Source organism: Cottoperca gobio, chromosome 8, assembly GCF_900634415.1.
Source record: "Cottoperca gobio chromosome 8, fCotGob3.1, whole genome shotgun sequence".
Lineage (NCBI taxonomy): Eukaryota > Metazoa > Chordata > Actinopteri > Perciformes > Bovichtidae > Cottoperca > Cottoperca gobio.
In genome coordinates this window covers 12,608,670-12,621,903 of record NC_041362.1, presented here as the reverse complement: position 1 = coordinate 12,621,903, position 13,234 = coordinate 12,608,670, and the positions used below count along the sequence as shown (strand labels likewise).

Genomic DNA, 13,234 nt, shown 5'->3' with positions numbered 1-13,234 from the left:
ATAACAGGATATATTGAATTGAATTGGGAGTGTTTTGCTGAAATAAGAATTTTTTCACAAATATTTTACTCTTAAAAATGTGAACTAACTGTTGAGTGTTTACAAACCAGCGCAACACAACAACATCACAATGTATTTTATGTCTACAATGCAGTACAAATTGATATAAATAAAGTGCCATCACATTTATTTATATAGCTTGAGAATAAATTGATGTTAATTCAATATAGATGTCAAGAAACCAGCTATCATAAATTGAAGTAGGTCAATAAGGCAGCCCTGTTGCTTTAATCATCGGTTGATCAATAGTTAATAAGTGGTACATCAGGTTCTGCACTAAATGACAGAATGGTCTATCAGTTTGCTAAGTAGGAGGATTCCTTCTAATACAATGTGGTACATTTGCGTTCACTACAGTCAATAAAGGAAATCTTTACTAGTGGCTTTCCATCCCTGCCTAAACCTGGCCCCATCAATCATTGGCCACACCCACACAAATGAATGAGAAATACATAAACACAACGTTTCAAGCTACAATGCAGCACATTATGTCCTATTTTATTACACCCTGCTTCAATCTCTTTACCCCCGCTGCATTAATTTGTCCCATTCTGCTTATCTCCCTAAATCCATTCCCACCTGATGATGATTCCTGATTCCTTGGAGGAATGATGAGCAGTCTCAAATCAATTGCAATCACAGATCAGTGGTGTACCAGGAAAAAGGGGAGAGAAAATCACTAAGTGAGGCAGGCCTGGGAGACCTGAATAATGACCACCTACCTACCAAAGCCACTGCCTTGTTGCTATGTAATCTTCAGTTCATCAGAATACTATTGAACTACGTTAGCCATAATTCAGGGAATCTATTGTGCTTGTTGTCTGTTGGGGTTGCTCTCATGAGGTGATGGATGTTATACTGGAAAAAACCTGAAGAGCAATTTTACTCCTGCTTACTTTTCTCGTGTGAAAACCAAGACATGCTAACTGATGCTGTGGAGGTCACTTGGTGGATAAAATAGGAAACATACAACAACAATGCCAATGTGAAAAAGATACAGGAAAACACAGGAATTAAATGTAAGGAAAGACGATCTAAAAAAGAATGACACCCACGATAACATTACAAATATTTATGTATAACAGGAAAACAAATCAACAGCATTATTTGATGGATGGCATGGAGGTTGTATTAGCAGTCTTTCTCTTCACAACTGAAGGAATAACTGGAATATCTACCAATTGTCTGGGCCAATTGAGAACAAGGTGGGCAGGAGCTTGAGTTGTTATTGAATAGTTGATAACTAGAGCCATTAGTGCCTTTATATTTTCCCGACCTTGATGCACTGAGAGGCCAGGACACTTAGCTCTGCAATTAATTCTCCTTACACTTGGCTGCAGGTCAAACGTATGATGGTCCTGATGTGGTGGATTGTATGCAGTGATGGAATGATACTACACTTCATGCTGATCAGTTGACATTTTAAAGAAACTCACTTTTATACATTTATCCATAATTGCTGTGTGACAGCACACACCTTTAGAGAAATGTTAAGTTAATAAAATATTGCTATGTGCAATGTATGTAGTTTGATGACTACTAATGAACTAATAAAGCAGACGGTGGCTGGCCGCTTAGCTGACTAGTTGACAGTAATTTTATTATCTCTGTCATGAAGTCTCTAACCACAGTCTTTCTCACTATCGACAACTGGCTATGCTGAGTTGTTGCCGTTAGCAACTCCCTATTCCAGATACAATGCAACCTTCAAGGCCCAAATCTGTGAATTCAAAACACTGGATTGAAACCTGCTATGACAGATTGACAGGTTGATTGACAAGTCATTCAATACACAAACAACAAGTTATTAACGTCAACGATGCCGTAAAAGGTCTATTTACAGCAATATTGTCAGATAAAATAGAACTATAATTTCAATCATAATGTAGGATAAACAAATACAATGTCAACCTTTTTACTTTTAGTTAGACAAAGAAACATTATATGCATTATATTTACTATGTTCATGAAAATGCTGATTGGGCCTTAAACTCCCCTCCTTTCATCTTCTTTTTTATGCATCTATCTGTGATATAGGCAATGCAAAATATAAACCTTTGTACAATTTTATATTTATTTTTATTTTAGAAAAATAAAAAGATGCACATTTTGGTATCATGCTTTTATAATTGCACTGCTGCACTGGATGTTTCTTATCCAGGGAATCAGGACTTTCAGTTCTCAGATCTCAAATCTTTAGCATTCAGCTCCCCCTTCCCTGGCCTCCCTTTTCCCAGCCACACCCTCCAAACTGATTTCTGTATCCACCAGGAAGGATTATGCAAAGATCCTGAGAGGGATAACCCTTGGGAGACATTCACACTTGCTCACTCCTTCACATCAAATCCATGGCCATGGCACATTCACTCTCTTTCAGCCTAACAGCTGTTGCAGTGCTCTGTGCAATCAATACGACAGTCATGTTTCACAACAACTGTCACTCCTTTGCTGCCAGGAACCAGTAGGAGGTCCCCTTGGGCAAGAGACTGGAAGACTTGGTAGACAGTGATTCGTTGACGAGGTTTCTAAAGTGCAACAGCAACGGCCCGTTTGTTCATTAGCTGTATATTTGCCGGGCGTGAAAGTGTTGATAGGATCTTTTCTGTTCTATGGGAGGATGAGATGTGAAAGGAGTGCAGAGATGGAATGGACAGCCGGAGGTGTGGAAAGAGGAGAATTCATGGAAGGAATAAAGCAGAGGAAGAGTGAAGCAGATAAAGACTGGAAACAAGAATTATTACAGTTAATATACCACAAATAGGAAGTTAATGAACCACAAATCTTCAACACCTTTACCAAGGGACCACTTTTACAAAATGACAGGAAGACAGGGGCCAGTTAATTAAAAAAAATATAAATATATATTTATCAGATAAAATGAATAAACAGAATTAACCTTATTTCCATGTAACTTTTGCTCTTCTTCAGGATGCTAGGATTTGATAATGTTTCGAGCTTGGCCCAGACCTCTTTTAGGGGGTCTCTTTTTTGGTGATAAACAAGCGCTAGTGGTCTAGTGGTTCTCTCAACCTTTTTAAATGCACTCTGGCACCTTTTTTATTTTTACAATAAAAGTACAAATCAATTAACAACAATTAAACCTCAGGGAGAGCAACTGAGGAGGGATCCCTCTCCCAGGACAGACAGACGTGCAACAGATATCATGTGTACAGGATAAACAACAAACTAAAATTACAACATAGACACTCCATGTGACAGAAATGATGATGTGGTTGTATATGAAAAAGATGGATCCAGGAGGATGTCAAAATAAGCTTCCTGCCTCCAAAAAATAAATAAGAAAATAAATAAAAATGTGAGGCAGGACCAAGGCAACAGGCGCAGCCACGATTCATGATCCAGATGTAACCTTTAATAGTGGCAACCTGCCAGATGAGAGACACAGAAACTCCGGGGACGATGACCCGGATGCTGATTTAGTAACATGCATTTAAGGGAAATGAATGCATACAGATAGAGAGGGAGAGGAGGAGAGAGAGATAGAGAGAGGAGAGAGTTGTAAATCCCCCAGCAGTCTAAGCCTATAGCAGCATAACTAGGGGCTTGGCTCAAGGCAAGCCTGAGCCTGCCCTAACTATAAGCTTCAACCAAGAGGAAAGTCTTTAGCCTACTCTTAAATGTAGAGAAGGTGCCTGCCTATACAAATATTTTAGAAAATAGTTAGTGGACCACCCTCACACCCTATCAAAATCTGCCCCATGGGCCATAAATTGAGTATCACCCCTTGAATGGCAGGAACTCTAGTTGGCTAGTACGGTCATGTCTGCCTGTCACCCTAACTGTGATAAGAAATCAGGCGAAGGGGGATGGAACATCTGTAGGAACCAGTTTAACCCAGTGTTTTCAGCCCATTGTTGCTAGCAAGGTGTCATGTCAAACTTTACAATTGATGATTCAATCATTTGAATTGGATGAGCTGGTTGGCATAATCTTCTTCATTACCTTCATAGCCACATGTAGATCCTTGGAGATTACTGTAAACAATGTAACGGTTGATTATCACCTTTTAGGATATCACTGGAATCCAAATAACAATGTACAATGAACCCACAGCAGTCTTTGTGTAGAGGACAATCATCCGATTATTTTGTATTCCTTCTCTCATGTTTATAGATTCACAGCTCTGCGCTTTATGGCTCTAATTGGAGTGACAAAGTGGTGCAAAGTGACCTGACATTGACAAAATGTTTTCGACTGGGAAAAGCTGTTGAGCAGAAAGAATTGGGTGTGCAGCGATGCGTGTCTGTTTGTGGGAAGGTGTTGTTTCTCTTGTGGTGACATACCGAAGCATGTGAGTGCTTAATGTGTGTATGGACATCCAGGTCTGCGTTCAGTGTCATGTTGTTGACTGAGGTCTGTGAATATCTGCGGTATATGTGTATATCAGCCACAAGAAACAAACCAACACACACAGAAACACTTGTCGATTGATCGTCCACACTGGCACAAACATGTTTATGTGCTGCACAAGCTACATTTGGCTTTAAATGCCTGAACTGTTGTTTTTTCTGTAACATACTACAATGTTTGTTTAAATGTAGAAAACACAGTAAAACCGTATGAAAGGAATCTGGATATATCTGTCTATATCAGTGTGTTTCAGCATTTAATTGAAGCTATATGATGCTTATACTGGAGAAATTATTCAAAACCACGATGCCATGTATTTCCCCACCTGTAGTCAGAGCCTTATTTATACTGTGTAGGTGTAAAAACAATAAGTTCATTTAAGAATCAATGTAAAACTCTGCAATTCTTGATCAATGATTCATGTACGTCAATAACATAAATATTTTCCTCTAAATAAGCTAATACAAAATAAGCACTACAATACAGGTGGAACTTTGTGCTGGGACCATATAGTGTAGTCAAGTGCTTCTATGGAAATCTAAAAAGTGAAAAGTGCATTCAACTAGTCTGATGTCCAATAAAATGAAGCATTCGGACGCATTTCGCTTTAATAACTTCCTGAGGAAGAAAGCGCTTGACATGACTCATACAACGTGCAGCTGTTACTGTTAGGTGTGCTATTTTCAGGCTGTTACTGCGGGGATCTATGCACTTATACATAATAGATTTACTCATGTTTCCAGTGCACTTTAATAGGAAATTGTTGAACTAATAAATCCTAATCAAAATAATAATTTGACTGAAAAAACAAAGCAGAGATAAAAATGTGGGAGTGTGCAGTTTTTTTTATTAGAACAAGTTAATGTGAGTGCAGCTATTTCAAATAAATTACTGGCAATAATGAGTACAAAACATTCCTACGTGGTAACATTTTGGTATACAAAAATGAATGCAGATGAAAAGAGCTGGTAGCTTATTGGATTCAGAATCGATTTTGAATTAAATTGTGAGCCAAATAATTAAAACTGAATTGCAACATTTTTTAAAGATAAGTTATGCCTTTAATAAAACCCAGAGGGGAAATGCGGGTGTTGCCGCAGAACAAGGAGAGGAATAAGTACAGATACATTGAAGAATTATTTTTTAGAGGTATATAAAAAAAAAAGGAAAAACTGTAATTATACAAGAGTAAGATATAGTATATGAGCAAAGTCGGCAAGGTATTGTATATGTAAACAGCGTAATGGCATGATCCACCATCTTTGAAAACTGTCAAATACATGTAAAGAGAACTGAGCCGCTGGTCGTTCAGTGATGTTGACACAGCTTTTTGTATATTGCATATGTGTATTTCATGAGTCATGTATGTTACGTATGTACTCATTTTACTCTGTATGAGAATCTGTTTAGCTTGTGTTCAGTGTGTGTACTGTATGTGCGAGAAGTAAGGACACCATCTGCCATCATCTTTGCTTTGCGCCAACCCCCCACCCCTATTAACCCACACCCATGCTCACGTACACAAAATCCTTCATTGTCGAATTTGATGAAAACATTTATTTTTCCCGCTGTGAATATGTGAAAGAAATGGAGAGAGATGCAGAACATGTTGGAAGAAGAGTGGGTGGGATGCAGAGAGCGCTGCAATTGTGTAAGGGTGATAGGGGGGGGGGGGTGTAGGGGGGCGGTGGGGGTGGTAAAGCACTAAGATTGAGCAAAAAAACTTGTTTTTCAGCCTCTGGAAGGATACGTTCACACTAGACGGATGCTTACATATTTTCACACACACACACACACACACACAAACACACACACAGAAATACAATTACGTACACACTTGCACACACATACAAAGTGGATTTTGGAATAATGCCTTGTTTTTTCTGGACTGCCCTAGATTCATTTGGCATCTGTGCTGCACACTCATCTCTCTCTCTTTCCCTCTATGTTGTCATCACCCTGCTTTTCCTCTTACTCTCTCACACACACACACACACACACACACACACACACACACACACACACACACACACACACACACACACACACACACTGACACTTCCCATCGCCTTGTAGCCTGCCTCTCTTCTTTAATCTCTCCCTCTTCCCCACTCTTTATCCATCTTTTCTTGCATCTCTCTCCCTCCCTTAGTACACACTGCTAAGATCTGAGTATAAATATTTTAGCTATGTCACTTTGCATCTGCAGTTTCGCAGAGAGACAGTATCTCTATTGCCTCTGTGTGTGTTAGTGTGTGCATGTGTGTGTGTCTGTAAGTCGAGACACAGTTCAGTTGGATGAGTACGACGGTATGTTCTACTGAAGCATCTGTTTGCTGTCTAACTTTGCCATGGCCTATAGCTGAATTCTTCAATGCCAGCAAAATGTGTTTAGAATCAGCTGTTTTTAAAGAACATGTTTTTTTTTAATAATGCATACTAACCTAACCTTACCTTTGCCCCAGTATAGCCAAAAAGAATTCACCCTGATGTTAAATGCAAACCTGGTAAACGTACAAACACACACATGTAGACACATAAAGAAATAACACACAAACTTACACACACTGCAGCTAGTCTCTTACAGATTCATTAATCCACAAAACATGTCATTATTTGCTATTAGCTTAAAAGTCTTAAAACTGAAAAGAAGGTCCAGCATCATATTTGGTAATTTTAATCAAACGAACACAAATGTATTACTTAACTGTTATGATTTTGTATCAACAACACATTGTAAAGAATATATTATTCCTAAAAACACATAACAACGTGTGACACTGGACACGTCGTTACGCCATAATACATTACACTTTCAAGTCCACATTTCCTTTCACTCTGATGTTGTTTATCCTCTAAAATCCATATCTGTCATTTGGATTCATAATAACCTGGTTGCTATGTTTGGATGAGAGAAACAACAAGCAACATAGAAAGTCCTGGAAGCCTGCCTCAGGTTTGAAAGCTTTTTCTCCTGAGCTACTGGAGAGGCCCTGTGAGTGTGATGTGAATTTTGCTTTCAGGTCACACATGTCACTTAAAACTAATAAACTGACTGAAAAAGGAAGAGAGAGAGGTGAGGTTCAGTGTGAGTAGCATAGGTGAGGCAAGAGGAAAACTCTTCTGCAGGCTGGCTGAAAATGCAGGCCAGAAGCCTTGCTGGGCTGGTGATGGACAAAGCATTGATATTCTTTTACTTAAATGAAGCCATACCACACTTTGAAAAGGCTCCCTCAATATAAGTTAAAGTCCTACATTCATAATTTTACTTTAAAAGATAAAACGGTATTAGCAGCTGAATATATTTAAGATATACAGAGTGGTAGTACTTTAGTCCACAGTGCAGATACAGGCAGTGCCAAACACTTCTGATGAGTCACAAGTGATGATTGAGAGGGATTATTTTTTTCTATACATTGTTTTTGGGGGGGAAATCATACTCATTCTGCCGTTAGTACTTGAGTAAATGTAGCACTCGGATAAATAGACTGACAGGTGTTTGGAGGCAGAATAATTTAGTTTGTTCCAGGGGATTAGAGATTAGAAACATCTCTCTCTAACCTACAGCCTGCAGACACACATCTGCACTCAGAAGCTGCTTTTAGTATGCCCACTGAATTCTTAGTACAAACTGAGTAGACTTTGACAGTGTACCATCATTCATATCTGAAAAGTTAAACAATTGTGTACGATGTTTTATGTTCTTTCAAATTCAGTTTCCTTCAGATGCTCTGTGATGCTTAGTCAGCCCTTTCAGGCGGAGAGTCTAGAGTCATGGAGGCTAAAATGTAGAAATACGCTGTTGGCTTGAAGTAATCAATAGTCAAACAAATGCTACCTCTCCCCACGGTCAATAATAATATTGATTGTTGTACATCCTCTGTTAAAACAAGCCAAGGGAGTTTCATTTCTTCTTCTTTTTCCAGCAATTTCTGCTTTTACTGCAGTTTTACTGAATCACACAGACACACTGACGGCCCCAAACTCAAGCAGACATATGCTGTATAATGTGCACAAACCTGAGCCAAATACACAGCGCATTGCACACATAAACACAGTGACACACACATTCGTACAGTATGCGCACACATACCGTCTACACTCCTCTTCGCACCCCTAGGGGTTCAAATGATTTCACAAATGCTCACACTTAATCCACCAGCCAGGCGACAGAAGCTTAGACAAATATACGCGATAACGTGTGTGTGTGGCACTGTACTGGGCTGTGATTTATATACGGAAATGAGCACACTTTTATTTATAGGTAAAAGGATGTGATAATTTATTTGCTATACTGAAAGTCTGTATAAACAGCTCATTAAAAAAGTTAGCGATTCAAATGTGAATGTGTCATAGTTGAGGGACTCAACTATAACAAACTTGGGAAGGAAGGCAATTTGGAATGTTTTTGTTTTTTGTTCTCATAAAGAAATCCACTGCATGAGCTGATGAGGACTGAAATGTTGTTCTGAGGGAATGGGCCAGTGAACACGTATGAAGATATATTCTTTAGTATTATACATCCTAACCTGAAGATGTATCAGCAAGCAGCCCACACCTGTGACAGCATGGTCTCAATCGAAAGCAGATAATCTAAATTGCAAATTAAATTACCATTGCTGCAGGAGAAATAACTATTTAAGATTTATAAATATAGATGTTATCTTTTCAGGCACAAAGAAATTGCCCAGCTTGCATATATATAAATAAGTGACAAAAACAGTTATTTTTAGAATGCAACTTGGAAACTAAGCCATAGTTTCCTTTTATTGCGTGATTGAATCAGATGCTACACACACGGATTATGTCTCTGATCTACTCTAACTTGTTATTTAGAGATTATCGTGATGACAACACCGACTGTGTGCATAACTATATGTAGGGCAATAGATGTGCTTGTAACATTCCCTAAAATATCTCAGTTTCCAGACAAAATGATTGTTTGGCTGCATAATCATCAGAGTGAGTGGTGGTAAGTAACACATTGCTAACTCAAGTGTTTATTGATTGCAATTTTCTTCAGTTTTTACTGTGGCAATATAGTTTGACATTCAGTAAATACAGTTACTCAGGTACTTTAACAGTTAAGGGGTCTGCGTGTTTGCTGTTTTACTTAGAGTTTGATGGAGGGTGGCATCAGTTTGCTCGCTCTGCGTTCTGTGGACAGATCCCTAACGCGTTAGCTTGTGGGGAGTCAGTTAACCTCCTCCACATGAGGAGGAATGTGACTCCTGGAATCCGTAATTGACATGTTTTGTGTCTTCTTAGCTAGCTTGTTACCTTTACATGAGCATACATTCAGAAATCATCCGTGGTACAGAACTTATGTAGTGCTGCATGAAGTCATCGAGGCTAACATTAGGCTTAATGTTAGCCTCGATGACTTCATGCAGCACTTATTGACAGCTGTCAAAATGTAGGCTGGCTAAACCATAATATCTTGTCTATTTCTACATGTGTTAAAAACAGAATACTGTATGTGGGAGTGAAGGATTTGTCTGAAGGAATTTAATGTAATGACAGCAATGCAAGTAACTGATTGCTTTGCTTTTGAGGAACTGCTAAATTACTGTAATAACCTTTTCATTGAGTAATCCGAAGTGTAATACTGATAATCATATAACTATTTAAGTAGATGCCTGTCACAAAATCAAATTGGTTTATTACTGTTTTCTGTTTTTGGAGTGAAAATAGAGAGAGAGAGAGAGAGAGAGAGAGAGAGAGAGAGAGAGAGAGAGAGAGAGAGAGAGAGAGAGAGAGAGAGAGAGAGAGAGAGAGAGAGAGAGAGACAGAGAGAGAGAGAGAGAGAGAGAGACAGAGAGAGAGAGAGAGAGAGAGAGAGAGAGAGAGAGAGAGAGAGAGAGAGAGAGAGAGAGAGAGAGAGAGAGAGAGAGAGAGAAAATGAGAAGGGGGAGGATTATCAAAGTCCCCTTTCTCACTCTAATCCACGTTCTACCAGAGAGTGTGGCTACACCAGTGCTCAGTCCAAACCCTAAACCCTTCTGCCAAAGGTTCGGTTAAAACATAGGCTAGCATTGTGGCCGCTGGCAGGCTAGAAATCCTTTTTGTTTTATGTTCACAGGCATAGCTGACAACATGAATGGTTACTACTCATTTATGCACCTCGGCGTACTGAGGAGGGCTTGTGAGGAAAATGGAAGACTGAGCCTGTTTATCATCTAAAATGGTGCATAAATGTAAGCATGCAACCATCAACACAAAAAAGAATTGCTTAAGTGTTGACGTGAAACAAAAACTGACATGGACATCTCTGGAGGTAAAATAGTTCATTTATGCCAGAGGGATTTATCTTAGTGTGTGTGTGTGTGTGTGTGTGTGTATGTGTGTGTGTGTGTGTGTGTGTGTGTGTGTGTGTGTGTGTGTGTGTATGCATGTGTATACCGTACATGTCCAAAGTACCACTGGCTACAGCTGGAGGCTGTGCTCTGGATATATCTAAGGCATATCCCAGCATGCATTACACTCCAGCAGTCCTATAACCCATCCACTTTAAACACATACTGCACATTAACATAGATAATGTGCTTCCAATCGTACACACACAACTTTAATGGTTTCCACATGAATCAGATTCATAATTCTGCAGAGCTTTTGAGGAAGAACAAGTTCATTCAAAAACACACATACAGCAAACACACACAGACATGCAAATACACACATACAGCAAACACACACAGACATGCAAAAACACACATACAGCAAACACACACAGACATGCAAATACACACATACAGCAAACACACACAGACATGCAAAAAGCCACAGAGTATGTCACAAACATTTTAAGAACAAGCTCTGCTGCGGTTTCTGTCTATTTGTTTTTATCTTTTTGTATTTTATTTTTTTTATCAATGATTGATTCTTTTGTCTTCATGTTCTCTCTTTCTCCCTCTTTCTCGCCACATCACTCGTCTGAAGCTCTGCAGTTATGAGCTTCAGTGGCAGATTTTGCCTGGCAGTACTAAGGACACATGCGCCTTGAAGGAAAGACAGAGACATAAAGACAGACGGGTGGGCAATGGAGATAGACGGCTTTTGTTAGAAGCTCAATTTCAGTCCTACCTCCTTTCCAGTCCTTCAAATCTGTCCGTGGTATAGTCAAGTACAAAGTGGCGGGCATTCTGTTAAGCCACCAGGCCAAATGATGAAGAAATGGAGAAAGCTTATTAAGCAGTGTTGCTGGTGAATTACAGTAATGTTGAGGTTTCTTGCCACACTGTTCTGTTAATGTTTTTCATGCTTTGTATTGTCTCACACACAAAGTTAGTTTGTGAAATGTGCAGGAAGAAGACAGAATGTTCTCCCGAATGTCTGGTGCATGCTTGATTGAGTTGTTGGGATCATTATCTAACCAACATGAACACATTTACCAGATGGGGCTCCTTCTCACTTGGCCCACCTGCTTCCCCCCCGACCTTGTGACATCACTTTTGTTCTTGAATCTCGCACCTGCTCTTCTTAGATTGTTAAACCTTTGTCTTAGTTGAAAGCCTCCATTTCTTGCCATACAAGGTGTTTAATAAAACATTTAAGTAGAGCTGGGTGGTTTTGCCTCAAAGGGCCTTTTTATGAGCATTGTGGCACACACATAAACGACTGACTTTTTATAAGGTGTGTTGAGCGAGCGGCTTGTTAAACCAAAGGTAGACATCCTATCACTTGTTACACAAATGACTGTCATTGAAAGGAACTAAGACTTATATCATAAAAACATTGTTACGTATGTTTATTTTGAAAAGGGAACACATGAAATTGTTTGTACGTATATAATCTACTTCATAGCATGCAATTATGCAGAATGTTTCAAATATACGGTTCATTCTGAATTTGCTTCATGATCCTCAAAATGATCATGCAGCATGAGGCAATATAATGCGATGTATGCATAATCAAATTACAAATGGGAATTGTTCAGATGAACAGTACGCAACTGACTGATATTGTTATTTATTCATGTGTAAAGGAGATTTCCTCCTGCATTACTTGCCTGTTGAGTACAGATTATATTATACATTTGTATGCAGCAGTGGAAGAATTTCAGGCATAATTAAGTATCTTTCATTGCTCTTTGAACGCACCAATAAATCAGATACAGTGAGATCAAAAGCTTGCATTTCCCCCATCATGTATGCCTTGTGTCAAGATAATTAAAATATGTTTGCATGCAAAGATAAAGATGGAGAGGTCCAGACTTTCTCATGCTCGAGAAATGTTTAACTGAAATTAGGAACAAGTGCAGCAAAGCCTAAAAAACATACAACTGACTATGCAGACTCATAAGACTGCTCTAAAGATTTTGAAGACGCCATTGCAAGGCGAAAAAAAAACTTTCACTGCTTAACATTTTAGGATTTCTTCATATTCATGTGATAGTGAGGCACATTGCACACCTGACAAGTAATGCTTATAAGAATTAAGCCTAATGTGCAGCAGCCTGCAGGGAATAATGCGATAGCATTGTACGTTTTGTAACAGCAGGTTGGCCTGGAGCACACCAGTGTCCATTCTGGATTTGAGCTGATGGTGGTACATGCTGCTGCTTCCTCCCCTCTAATTACCTCTTCCTTTCACTCACATACTCTACTTCTCTTCCGTGCTGTGAGGAAGAAGCATATGTATTCAGAAGACGTCCTGGTGTCGCTCTGTGTGAGACTGCTGAAGTGAGCAGTATGCGTTGTTTAAAGACAAAGATGTCAGAGCCAATAGGGACGGATTGGAAAAAGAAGAAATCAGGCATGGACTTTTGTCCCACCAAAATTCACCTGGACATGCACCACCACCC

General features: G+C 39.2%; 1 protein-coding gene across 2 annotated transcripts in view; it reads left to right on the top strand.

Annotated features, from left to right (window-relative positions):
• Nucleotides 1-13,234, top strand: part of elfn2b (extracellular leucine-rich repeat and fibronectin type III domain containing 2b) — a 64,214-nt gene that overhangs the window by 1,285 nt on the left and 49,695 nt on the right. Inside the window, exon 1 of one of the 2 annotated variants that reach the window (XM_029437849.1) lies at nt 10,601-10,628. The exons of the other annotated variant lie outside the window; for it this stretch is intronic. The gene's annotated coding sequence lies outside the window, so the exon portion shown is untranslated. Of the gene's footprint in view, nt 1-10,600; nt 10,629-13,234 lie in introns of those variants that run through there. 2 annotated transcript variants of the gene reach the window in all.